Below are 14318 nucleotides of genomic sequence, written 5' to 3' on the forward strand. Positions count from 1 at the left end.
TCTCGCTCAACCAACTCTCTCCTCTCTTCTTCTTCGCTGTTTTTTTTTCTCTTCACCCCTGTGCTACCTTCACAGACCGTACTCCCGTAGGAAAATACAATTTTCACTGGCAATTCCCCACAAAGTAAAGATAACTTATTTTAAACAATGCAAACATATTTCTATTAACTTCATATGAACTTTGATATGTTACTTGAAACAAAAGGATATAATAAATGAACTTATCCTTGCTATTTATTATCTTATACATCTTTTATGTTTTTACTATCCAGGTTACACCCTCCCCCCACTAAATGTCTGGTGTCCTCAACAGACTACCAAAGAACTACAAAAACTTCAGGAATAGGATGAACCTAAATAGAATACCCTAGGGGTGTTAATCTTTACCTATAGTAATGACAACCCCTCGATGGATAATAGTAATAGGCTGATCACTAGCTTTCCCTGGCTCATCATAGGTTAATCGAACTACTGGTTTAATCTGTCTCTTTGGCCTTAATTTAGGAGTGTCGTACAACTGATTACGAGTTTGTGGTTTTGGAGTTTTGACAGATGGGCCGACTCTGGAATTCAAATCACGTTCTGGGGCAGAATCTTGTTCATCTTCTCCATATTGGTCAGGCTCCTCATGAAAATCCTTCACTGAATTTGCCTCAGACTCACTGCCCTGAATGGATCCGCTATCCTCCAGTTGCAGTTCCTCATCACTGCTATCCGTAGAATCTTTTTCATCAGCAACATTGTCCTGTTCATTCCCACTGGCCTCTTGTGCAGCTGCTTCAAATCTGATAGTGTGTCTCAATCCTTCTTTCACTCTGTCACGAGTGTAATAGCGTTTCTGAGGCTCATAGTACTCATATTCTGAGGCCGAATCAGAATCTAAGGATAGTTGAGGTTCAGACACAACTGTAGCCTGCTTTGGTGTCTTGATTTTTGCTATTTGTCTATTCGAACAATGCCGGCCCTCTGCAAGGGTAGGCAATCTCACTTGTTGGTCAATAGGAAGGATGTGATCTCTGTGGACTGTTTTCAGATTACCACTTCCGTTCTCTTTCTTCAGTTGGTAGACAGGAAGATTGGGCATTTTCCCAACAACCTGATAAGGTATAGGACTCCATCTGGTTTGCAACTTATGCTTCCCTTTTAGACCCCAGTTCTTTAGCAAGACTCTGTCTCCTACTTCTACAGACTGGAAACCAACTTTTCTGTCATAAGCCGTTTTATTCTTTTGATGGACTTTGTCTGCTGTCTCGGACGCAAGCTTATAGGCTTGATGGAGGTCTTCCTTTAACTTCGACACATAGTGCGAGTGACTCTCATCAGCTTTGTCAGTTGTCGTCTCAAAGCACAAGTCTACTGGCAATCTGGCTTCACGACCAAACATTAAAAAATAGGGTGAAAACCCAGTTGCATCACACCTGGTACTGTTGTATGCATGGACCAAATAAGGAACATGCTGGCTCCACTGACGTTTCTTTTCGGTGCTTAGAGTACCCAACATCGAAAGCAATGTTCGATTGAACCGTTCTGGCTGAGGGTCTCCTTGCGGATGGTATGGGGTAGTCCGTGATTTTCGTATCCCCATGGTCTTCAGTAAGTCTTTAATCAGGCGACTCTCAAAGTCTCGTCCCTGATCAGAATGGATACGAGCTGGTAAACCATAGTGGACGAAAAACTTATCCACTAAGGTTTTGGCCACTGTTCGAGATGTCTGATTCTTGGTTGGGAACGCCTGGGCATAACGTGTAAAGTGGTCGGTGACCACTAAAACATTGCTCATCCCTCTGGAATCAGTCTCCATCGAGAGGAAATCAATGCACACAAGATCCAATGGACCACTACTGGAGATCTGGTGAAGTGGTGCAGCTTTCTGGGCAGGAGTCTTGCGTGTTATGCATTCACCACATCTTTTGATATGTTGCTCAATGTCTTGACCCATTCTTGGCCAGTAGAACCTCTGACGGAGTAAGTCCAAAGTTCTCTCTATGCCTAGGTGTCCTGAGTCATTGTGCACTGATCTCAATACAACATCATGGAAGATCTTTGGCAGGACTAACTGATGAATCTCCCCACCTGAGTGACACTTGGTGATGCGATAAAGCAGACCATCTTTCAGTATGGTCAATTTGTCTTTCTCTCTTTTCAGAAGCAACAGCTCTGGACTGGTGCCAGACCACTGATTAAGCGTAACTGCCTGGACAGCTGGACCAATGACTGAGTCATCTTTTTGCGCCTGAACAAGATCAGCTTTTGAAACATGTTCCAGAGACTGCAATTCCATTCTCAGTGGGAATGCATATATGTCTGGTATGCATTCTGGGGAAGCTCCAGTTTGGTCTACACATCTGGTTGAACACTCTGGGTTTTCTGATACCTCCAGCCTCCTGCAGATGGATTTAACAGCTGCCTCAGGTATAGTCTCCCATTCGGTGCCATCAACAAAGTTCCTGGAGAGGATGTCCGCATCTATGTTGTGCTTGCCTGGACGATAAAGAACATCAAAGTCGTACGTAGACAAAGCAGCCAACCATCTATGTCCCACTGCATTGAGTTTGGCAGTGGACAGAACATAAGTCAAGGGGTTATTGTCAGTACGTACTGAGAAGCGCGCCCCATAGAGGTAGTCATGGAAGCGATCCACCACCGCCCACTTTAATGACAGAAACTCAAGCTGATGTATAGGGTACCGCTTCTCAGACTGACTTAGTTTCCTGCTGGCAAAGGCAACTGGCCTTAGTTCCCCTTCTTGTAGCTGGTATAGTACAGCCCCCAGTCCCTTGAAGCTAGCATCCACATGGAGCTCATAGGGCTTTGTAGGATCAGCGAAGGCTAGTACTGGTGCATGTGTTAGGCAATGGATAATCTGATGAAAAGCTTGTTTGCAGCAGTCATCCCACCGTTCTCCAAAGGGTTCCGACTCTTTCAGATAGGACTTATTGAGGTCTGGACTCTTTTTCTTGCTCTTTTGTGTTGGAGCATAGCCTTTAGTCAGTTCAGTGAGGGGTCTCATAATTGCTGCATAGTTAGCAATAAATCTCCTATAGTATCCACAGAAGCCTAAAAAGGATCTTAGAGACTTTAGGTCATGAGGTTGAGGCCAGGTGGTCACCGCCTCAATCTTCTGTGGATCAGGAGAGACACCCTCAGCAGACACAATGTGCCCAAGGTATTTCACCTGCGGTAGACAAAATTGGCATTTGTCCAGGGAGAGCTTCAATCCGGCTTCCCCAAGACGATCCAGGACTTTAATGAGTCGCTCCTCGTGTTCCTCCAGCGACTTTCCAAAAACAATCAAGTCATCCAAGTATACAAGGACCTGAAGGAGGTTCATATCTCCCACTGTTTTTTCCATTAGTCGCTGGAAAGTCGCAGGCGCTCCTGTTATTCCTTGTGGCATTCTCTCAAATTGGAAGAAGCCCAGTGGACAGATAAATGCCGTCTTCTCCTTATCCTCTTCTGCCATGGGAATTTGGTAGTATCCACTACGCAAGTCAAGCACTGAAAACCATTTACTGCCAGACAGAGAATCCAGGGCTTCATCAATGCAAGGGGTTGTGTATTGGTCCGGAACTGTCCGACTATTAAGGAGTCTGTAATCTATGCACATCCGTATTGTTCCGTTTTTCTTTCTAACTATAACAATCGGGGAAGCATAGGGGCTTCGAGACTCTCTAATGATGCCAGCACAGAGCAACTCTTGCAGGTGTTTTCTTACATCCTCGATGTCTGCAGGTGTAAGTCGACGGGATCTTTGACGAAACGGCCTTGTGTCGACCAGACGGATGGTGTGCTCAACATTCTTTGCAAGGCCCACATCCCATTCATTAGCCGAGAAGACATGGGGGCGTTCTGCTAGTTTCTGTTTCAGCCGGTCTTTCCATTCCTCAGGCACAGGCGAGTCACCAAAATCAATCCGGTCGCTGTCAAATACGGCCCTTTCCTGCTTCTGGCACGGCACAGAGATGACACTTTCAGTGCGGTAAATGTGACCCATAATGGTTCCGATAGGAATAATGGTCTCCCTGGCAGACTGGTTCTCGACCAAAATCCTAAAGTTGTTAACTTGTACAGCATGTGAAGGCACCACCATAGGTTGCAACAAGACATCACCTGGCAAAGGAGCTAACGGAGAGGAATCAACCATCAAGATCTCCTTGCCCAGTGCCTGCTGAAAATGTACCTTGCAGGTTATCTGCACCTCTTTCCCTGGGGGTAAGGACAATGGACTGGACCCCTGCCAAATCACACAACCAACCTGGTCATCTTGGGAGCCCAGGGTGATAGAGTGTGTGGGTATATTTGCAGTTTCACCGTAAACTTGGATGCCCAGAGTTCTAGTGATGTCCCGCCCCTCTTTCCTGCATTCCTGTACCAAATTACGGACATGGCTGGTGTTGGTACCAACAATGACAGGAATCTGCTCTTCCTTTGGGCTTGGACAGATGAGAGCAAGAACCGGCACTGTATGTCTGACACCTGTTATTTCAGCAGGATACTCAATGTCCACCACAACATACCCGAGGTAGGGGTAACTGACATTGGACTCACTTAAACCCCAAAGGTCTAGGCCAGTGACTGGGTGCACTGGGACAGAGGACAAATGGGTGTTGTACCAGGACTCAAATATTATGGTGACCTGTGATCCACTGTCGAATAAGGCCTCACAGGGCTGTCCGTTCACCTTGAGTGGTACAATGCTGGGTGGTCCAATCAGTCCTTCAGGGATTCCAGCCAGAGTGGGAGAAGTCAGAAGACCCTGCTTAACATTGCAATTGGTGTCAGTGGTATTATTCAATGAAGCAGCTGGATTTTCTTTCATTGCTCGGATAGTCTGAATGAGCTTTCTGATTACTTTGTTTTGATTTTCAGGATTTTGACACTTTGCCACAAAATGCCCTTTCTCTCCACAACGGTAACAGAATTGTTCCTCCAGAGATGGTCTGTTCCGATCGGGAGTTCTTGTTGTTGATGTAGCCTCCACTGCTGCCACCGAAGTAAGATGTACTGAGGGTTCTGGAGCAGTACCTTTCTGGGCTACCTTGTTCTGCAGTCTTCTGACTTGTTTCTTCAATGCAGCCAGTTCTTGGGTATCACTGCATTCACCGGACTGCACTGGGGATACCCTTTTCTCTTTAGCATCAGGGGACTTAGATATGCAGGTGGCAAACTTAGTCTTGAGCTCTTTAATTTCAGCTTTGAGATTTTGTATTTCTGTTTGCTCTGTTTCAGAATGTTTTGTTTGCACATGATGGACAGATGAATTAAGTTTCCTCCTCGATGCCTCATACTCTTCCTCTATGCGGATCTCACTTAAGAGCTGGAGGAAAGTTGGGGGTGAGGACTTTTTCTCTCTCAGACGCAGCTGAATTAACATGAGGTCGGAAACAACGGCCCCTCTTAGAAGTTGCTCTAGGCGTGCTTTGTCTTTGCTATAGCTTGTTAATCCTCCTCTCTGAACAACTTTAGTGAGGGACCTCTCCAAGCGCCTTAGGAAATCAGACAGCTTTTCATCTGGTTGCTGCTGCATTAATCGGAATGCAAAATAAAGATCATCTCCAGATTCAGCACTGCCAAATGCACTTTCCAATGCCTCCAAATATTCATCGGGACCTGCTTCAGGGTTCGACTCACGAACGGATTTAGCAATCTCTAACGCGGGTCCCTTTAAGCTTTCCATCAGCCTGCGCCTTTTCTCCTTGTCAGTGTAGTCACTTTCCTCTATCATGAGCCATGCCTGTTCCAACCAGTGGTCAAACGGCTCCTCACTGGGAGGGATTGGCAGGTTTCCTGAGAACAGCCTCAATCGCCGATAACCACCTTCAGCTTGTGGTTTACGTGTCTTCTCCAACAGATCGCCCACCGCTTGCAATATAGACTCAGTAGAATTTACAGGGGGATCAGAGTTGCGCTGTGGTTGAGCAGGGCTGGAAAATAAGCTTTGTATATCTTCCATAGTCTTTCCCTCAGTGTCCAGGAGACTTCTCACCCTCTGAGCGAAATCATTAGAAGCTGCACTTTCATCAAGAGTGACTATCGGCCATCTTTGACCACTGTCCGGCTCTAGCACTTCTTTTGGTGCATTCTCTCGGGGTATATTTTCTCTGCATTCACAGAGCACCATACGGCAGCTCAAGGAGGTGTGAAACTGACGGCCCCTGACTCTGACTCGCCCCAAGCATTTAATAGTCTCCAATGTTTCTTCTATCTTGGCTATCTCCACTTCTTCTGGAACCATTACCAAGAGAGCATTAGCTTCTTCCAAACCTTCACCCCGACACCACCTTTTCAGCTCCGCAGTTAGCCCAGAGCAATCTGCCATACTTCAAACCACAGTAATGAAAAATGTGAACTAGCTACTTTAAATCAATATAATTTTTTTTTTTTTTTTTTACAGTGTTGCTTGTTCAACACTTTTTAAAAAGACCCAAAAAATCCCAGCGGTGCCTCCAATTTATGTAGCCCTCACTTAAGCAATATTAGTAAATAAGTGAGTTTTGGGTTCTTTACTTCAGTATACTCTCTACTATTTAACTTGAATCTCTCTAATACTTTTGGATCAATCAGCATTTGAACACTACTACAGTAAATTACACTACACACTGTGTAAAGTAGACTTAGTAACCCTCTTTTAATTAGGCAAAAATAATAACAAAATAAGGAAATGGCAGGTTTTTTGGGTTTCAGGCAAAACAGAGCATTGTTCCAACAGTACAATGAATCTGCATAAACAGTGCAAACACCAGTCACATAACCCACTATTGTAAAAACCTAACCTAATGCCGGCAGAAAATATACTCTACGTTGCAGGCCTGTTCAGATGCTCATGCATGTAGAAATCCCAACGACTCAACAGTGCAGAGCCTCTTCACTCAATGAGCAAAATATTAAAGTACAACTCAGTACCTTGTGTAATCGTGATTTTCCACAGATGAATCCGGGCAATACTTCGTCCTGTGTTCAGAAGGACCTTAAAGCGATCCGAAGAAACAGCGGTTCAGGAATGATACAGTTGTGTGGTTTCCATGTGCTCTCCACGTGCTCCACATCTACTGGCCCTCAGTTCCCACGTTGCCAGAGGTACTCTGAGCGACGCGGGCGCTAAGAGTGACTATCTGGAGTCCGGGTCCTCGTTTCCCACGTAGCCAGAGGTACTCTGAGCGACACGGGCACTCAGAGTGACTATCTGGAGTCCGGCTCTCGTTATCCAATCCGGTAACGATCTTCTGTAAACCTTTGAGTTCCACTCTAGCAGCGAAACGGCAGCCTACAGTAGTCCATGTTAGCGAACAGCTAGGTTAGCTTCGCTCTAACTCCCGAGTGAATACAGCGGCAAATAAACAAACATACAGACCAACAGCTTCTCTTTGAAACTCTACTGTGTCCTGCTAACTTGCATACTGTATATTATAACTTCTCCTTACGACAAGTCTCAGCTTACTTACTTCGAAACCAGCTAACTGCTCCTCCTCCGCTATCACCTCTCTCGCTCAACCAACTCTCTCCTCTCTTCTTCTTCGCTGTTTTTTTTTCTCTTCACCCCTGTGCTACCTTCACAGACCGTACTCCCGTAGGAAAATACAATTTTCACTGGCAATTCCCCACAAAGTAAAGATAACTTATTTTAAACAATGCAAACATATTTCTATTAACTTCATATGAACTTTGATATGTTACTTGAAACAAAAGGATATAATAAATGAACTTATCCTTGCTATTTATTATCTTATACATCTTTTATGTTTTTACTATCCAGGTTACACGTGTAAAACCAGTAGGAAGCTTTACTTCACTATAGGAATCAAACTATATTTAAACCATAACTCATGTTTTTGCTTTAGTTTTATTTCTTTTTTGAGCAGCAAGAATGTTTGCTTAAATGTCTGAAAAGCAACTTATCCTGTCCGTGTCTTCTGCACCATTAGCCACTGTTGCCACACTATTGATGGCCTAATTAAGACGTGTCAAGCCGCAATATGTCACATTTTTTAAAAGGCTGAAATTGATAGCTCACATTAATTTTCACTTTCTCCAAATGACCTTTAATTTTGCTCACAAAATGCAGGCTCGTGTCTCCGCTGGCAACACCCTCCCCATTTCTGCTTCTGAAACAATATGTCAAACCCGCTTTGACAACACGGGAGGAAGCTACCTGCTCGCAAGAGGGGAGCGCCTGAAAGCCTAAATTGAAGTCACTGTCAGACTTCAACTATCCATCAGAAAATGATAGGCCATAGCCTCCCTGTGGAATATTTGTTTATAACTTTTTTTTCTCCTTTTTTGTTTGATCAATATAATCTTTAATAATAACCGTCCCTATGTAGCCTGGTGCTTTCAGCAACTTGCTTTTGTCCAATTTTTTTTATTGTGTTCCTCCTGAATTGTCTTGTAAAAGCAAAACAAGCCCTAGATCCAGTCACGGTGCTTCAAGCATCTGGAAGAAAGTGATGGCTTCCATTTGGGCCCCCGTCGCTGAGGGTTTGTTCTCATCCTCAAGAGATGTGCTCCGTAGGCCAAGGTCTTTGCAGCAGATTAAAAGAGCGTGTCACTAATGTCACCCCGCTGACGAATCAATGGTGAAGCGCAGGAAATGAAAGCAGTGACGGACACATCAGCTCCTGTCACTGCGTGTCTGCTCGGAGCCTTCTCTTCATCCTTGGCAGCTGCCGGGACCTGAGGGGGACCCTGTCAGCTGGAGCCGGCGTGGCTCCCGGCACAATCCTGAACCACGGGGGGAAAACCCACGGGAGACTCACTTGAAAAGGGCTCACAAGGCTTCTGAGCATCAACTCAATCAACTTCTGATACTTTGTTGCTGCGCTGGGCCAAAAGTTTGGAGAATCCAGCCTCGGCTTGAGGTTTAGAGAGGTGGAAAAAAAAAAAATCATCCAAGTGCGAAGAAAAACAAACAGATGGCAGTAAGTTCATAATGTGTTGTGACAGATTTAGTTTTTCTATGTAACAGAGATAAGCAGCTTATCTCATTCTAGCTCTGTCTTTATTCCTTATGATTGCATCAGTTTGTGCAATAATAGATTTGATCACCATTTATCTTCCTTTTCCAGCTATTTATTCATTATTTTAAGTATTGTAAAGTCACATAGACTTAGATGTGCATCTCTTCCCATTAGTGGAGATGCATATGAGTGTCAACTGAGTATATATTTGACTTGCATGTTCTGGCTATTGCGGTGCACTTTTATCTTTTATGTGAAACATAATGTGATTAGAACAGAAGTCCACCTACGAAGGCTGCATGGCTGACAACTTTACTTTTTAATTTACCGGCTGTTTGATAATCCGTTGGGCTTCAGATTAGTTAACTTTATGAGCGGTGAAGACTTAATTAAGAATCTGTTACAGATTTGTAATTGGCTACAGGTCTGGACTTTGACACATACTTACATAAGTACTTTGTTTCAAATCCTTCCATCGTGTTCATGGTTGTTTGTGAGTGTGGTTCTTTTGGGAGTTGAAACTCCACCCCAGTTTTAAGTTCAATACATCCCTTAAGTATTTCTTACAACTTTTACATGTATTTACAGCTCTGTGTATCTTTATTTGCTGAAACAAGTTTATTCCCACATCATGATTCTGCCACCATCATGTTTTGCTGACAAAAAAATATATTTAGCGTGTTATAATTTAGCGTCTAAACAGTTGGGTTTCTACCCTGGATTTGTAGGAAGTCAGTGTTTAAGCATTTTTGCTGTTTTCTAGGAGTTTGTTCCAGATTTGTGGTGCATAGAAGCTGAACGCTGCTTCTGGTTCTGAGAGGTCTGAAATGTTGGTGCAGCGATAGCAGGCCTTTAATGTATTTTGCTACTATATTTGTGGATCATTCTTAACAGCTAGGAAACCAACCAATTTCAGCAATGCAATAAAAAGCTAACGGCCAGTGTGTCTCTTATGGTAAAACCATGCATATCTGACGTAATTATAAAAAGGTGAAAAAAGGCACGTTTTTGTGGATTCAGTAAACTCTTCTATCTCCTCAGCTCTCTTCCCACGTGACTCTTTTTGGTTGATCGAGTCCTTTAGATTATCTCTGTTTTGGGGGATTTGAGGTTCACTTCCTGAAGCAGCTGGACAGCACCGACACTGCAGGGTCACCGGCTTTGGCTTGGCGGGAAGGCATTTGATTTTCAGGATCAGGACATTTTTGCTCCAGAACAAACAACCACCTGGGCTTGTTTGTCTTCACCTGAGTCTTTCAAGAGGAATAAAACAGCGCTGCTTGTTTCCTCATTACATGGTGGCCAGGAAGCACGGGGGCTTGTTGAAGAAACAGAATGCAGATGCTTGTGGCGTGGGGAAAAGAAGAGGAGAAAGAAGAAGAAGGGACGAGGGGGGCGATAACAAGCTTTTTTTGCCAACCAGCCAGCTTTGCTGGAGTGAATGCAACAGCACCAGCTTTTTCAGCCTGACTGCTGGAGCAGATGAACACACATCTTCCCCACCATGGGAGAGGAGACTGTCATGACAAAGCCAGTCCCTTTGCCTTTTTTTATAGTTTACATCCCTTCCTGCCCCTCTTTCTCTTTCTGTCTCACCCTGTCCCCATTTCTATTTTGCTTGTGTTAGCTGTTGGCTCTTCCTTTCTCTTGGTCTTCTTGCATATATAATAAAAATGAAAAGTATATAGGTGATATACTAGCTATTAAAAGCATGAAACATTTGGCACCGTTCAAAAGCCAGGGTTACAGCTAGCAAACACAACTTGAATACACTTTGCAATCTAAAATGCACATTTAAAATCCATCCATCCATCCATTTTCTAACACGCTTGTCCCTACTGGGGTCGGGAGGTGGTGGTGCCTATCTCTAGCTAACGTTCCGGGCGAGAGGCGGGGTCACCTTGGACAGGTCGCCAGTCTGTCGCAGGGCAGCACAGAGACAGACAGGACAAACAACCATGCACACACACACTCACACCTAGAGAGAATTTAGAGAGACCAATTGACATAACAGTCTTTTTTTGGACTGTGGGAGAAAGCCAGAGTACCCAGAGAGAACCCACGCATGAGCAGAGAGAACATGTAAACTCCATGCATGACCCCGGAAAGACCCCGGGCCGGGAATCGAACCCAGAACCTTCTTGGCAACAGTGCTTCCAATTGCGCCACTGTGCAGCCCCACCTTTAAAATCAATTAATTAAAAGTCAAATGATGTAACTGAACCATGTTCAAAAGACAATAGAAGTATATTTCATTGTAGTATTTCAGAAATGATTCACAGCAAATGTATCAATGTATCTTGTTGTAATTCCGCCAGTCCCAGATGCGGAAGCCGCGGGATCCACTGATCCAGCAGGAGGACCAGGCGTTTGGACGTATTCAGCCGCCGTCGGGCTGAATACGGACTTGCCAACACTGCCAAATAGTCCTCGATCGCTCTCCATAATCCTTCTGGGTCCATAACGAAAAGTAGCGTGCCTCACCGTTCAGTGTGGTCGGGTCCTTCTGTCATAAAGTGGTGTGGATGGTGGTGAGGCAGACGCTGTAGACCCAGGTATGATGAATAATGAATTTAATAAGGCAACACACAGTCCAAAAACAGTCCCAAAGCCGGGCAGCACGGCCGAGCTAAAGCCAGGGCTCGACGCCGGTAGCAACCGGTTAACAAGGGACGAAAGGTAGACAGGGCACACAGGAACGGCACGACAAGCGCCAAGGGCGGCAAGTAATGACAAGGACCCGACAGAGACGCAGACACACAGGTGGCATTAAATACATGGGAGGGGAATCACAGAAACGAGACACACCTGGGAACAATTAAGGGGAAGACAGGACAACGAAGAGACTCAAGGACAAGGAAAACTCTAAATAAATACACAGACAACACAGAACATGACAACAGTAGGTCATTTGTGAAGAAGATGGCTGCTCTGAATGCTGAACTGAAGATTATTAACAGGAAAATAAGTGGAAGTTAAAAGTGTTATGCATTCTGCAGCATATGTATTACCTCTCCAGTACAACATCCTACTGTTAACAGTCGGATACTGATACATGACTTATACATTACAGTGAAGTATCTGTATTGAACTGTGAGTGGCTAGACAGAGATTAAAACTTCAAAAATGCAAAGAAATTCACTACAATCATGTAGATTCAAATCAATTACAGATGTTCCAATTTGAGTTCCCAAAAGATGCAGTCAAATTCAGTCGTCTTGTTCAAATACATATAGTCTTTAAGGAAACCCAGCAGATTGCATCAAGTCACCGAGTTGCAGAAGTCACCTTACTTAAAACAAAAGTCTTGACAGCTGAAGGCTGATGCCACTGAGTCGTTAACTTTGAAGCAATCCATTCTCTTACCGAGTATGCATGGGGCGACAGCAGGAAGGAAAACTCCAAAAGCACAGTGAGGAAAGAGGTCAACAGCCTAAGCCCAAAGCTGCATCACAGAGGTTGCTTATGATAACATAAACACTCTAACTTTTTAAAAATGGCAATCCATACAGCATTTTGGATTTTAGATAAGCAATACTTTAGTCATAATCTGTGTACTTGTGATCTTGTGTTCAGTTCAAAAAAACGATGATTCCTGAAGTCCTCTAAGTTTTTGTGCTTAAGAACAAAAATCCTGGCCTTGTAACTTTAATGTAGAGCAAATTAGACAAGAAATTATAGGATAAATGTTGACAAGCTGTTTTCCCTTATGTAGAGGTTCCACAGTTGCATATTTGTGTGGATTGAGAGCACAGCCGGAGCTGCCACTGCTTCCCTGTTCTATGTCACACAGAGCACTGAATGCAGCGAGCTCGGCTGAGTCATTAGGATTCGGCTCAGGATGCTGCTTCGTTCGGCACAAACCGAGGTGAATGAACATGTCTGTCTGCAGATAGACGCCTCTCTTTCACAACCTGCTGTGACGTGTCTGGAGGGAAATTACTGAGGATGACCTTTGTATCTGTCTGTTATTCAAACCTCCTCACAATCTCAGCTATTTACCCCAACATTTCTCCGTATCTTTCTGGGCTCTCTGCCCTCTGACTCTCTTGTGGAAGACGGTGGCTTTATTTCCGGAGCCGCTCTGCAGAAGTGATGTCGCCGTCTGAAATATGCCACGTGTTCATGATAAACTTTCAGTAACATTGATTATTCACACAGATGCAGAAGATTGTCCTTGAAGAATGAGTGTCTCTGCGGCATTGGCAGCCAGTGTCACAAACCACCAAGTCATAATTTTGCTTGCGTGCAAAATTGCATCTGCAAGCGTGACAACATTTGCAACACATTGTATATCAAGGAGGATTAAGACAATTTATATATGGTGGATACAACCAGTGGTAATGCTGAATCTGCTCGTGAGAAAATATGAGAAAAATAAAACGTCTACATTCGGAGCAGGGTGAATAAAAATCTGTTACAGTAAATTATTCCAAGTCTAACCTTCTGCAAGACAACTTCTAAGCTGCAACTCAGCAATATCGCCCACCCTCGCCTATAATCTATTTAACCCCCAAGGGAAAAGCAGAGGTATGGACTAAATTGGTGTAATCTGAATAAGGGTTTCTTGACTACAGCCCTTTTAGCCAGTGAGGGAACGTATCCACCTCCAGCCTCTGCAGACCTGACAGACAATAAGAATATGACCATCTGAATCAATGCAGCCAATCCCCCGTGATTAGGTCATCCATTAGTTCGGTTGATCTTTCAACCCCCTCAATTTGCGTCTGATGAAAATGTTATTGCTCAATACTTGTTGGATGATTTGTTTAAATCTTTTGCTTCTTAAACGAACAAGGAGTAAGAATGTTTTGATCCAGCATATGCAAATGAGGTTTTTTTTTTTTTTTCGGTCATGGTCCAGAAAGTGCGGGGGATTGGGAAGAGGTGTCAGAGTGCTGGCCTCCTCTCTTGAACATCAAGGCCTTTCTGCTGCATCTGATCCTCTCCTGTCTGTTTCTTCAAAAGTCAAAATGTGTTGGAATGCAAGCTGGTGTTGTCTGCTGTCCAAACCTCAAACCAGCTGGGACTCGAGGCCTTGATGCGTCTTAGCTCAAAAAAAAAAAAAAAAAAAAAATCTGCAATAATATTTTGATTTGTTCTGTAAAAGCAACTGATTATACATTTTTGCTTGTGTGCAAAAGTTGTCTTCTGCAATTGAGAAAGGAGGATTTATATATGTGTCTCAAAGCTGACAGTTTCAACAACATGAGCTCTTCAAGAAAGGCTTCCAGAAAGATGGGGAGTTAGTTTACTCAATTTTATCCTTCTTCAGGAGGTGCAGGGGCCTCTGTAAGATCAGAGAAACCTCTGATCTTACAGAGGGGCCTCTGTAAGATCTGGACAGGGAGGCCTGATTTACAC

This window comes from Xiphophorus couchianus, chromosome 21 (genome assembly GCF_001444195.1).
Source record: "Xiphophorus couchianus chromosome 21, X_couchianus-1.0, whole genome shotgun sequence".
Classification (NCBI taxonomy): domain Eukaryota; kingdom Metazoa; phylum Chordata; class Actinopteri; order Cyprinodontiformes; family Poeciliidae; genus Xiphophorus; species Xiphophorus couchianus.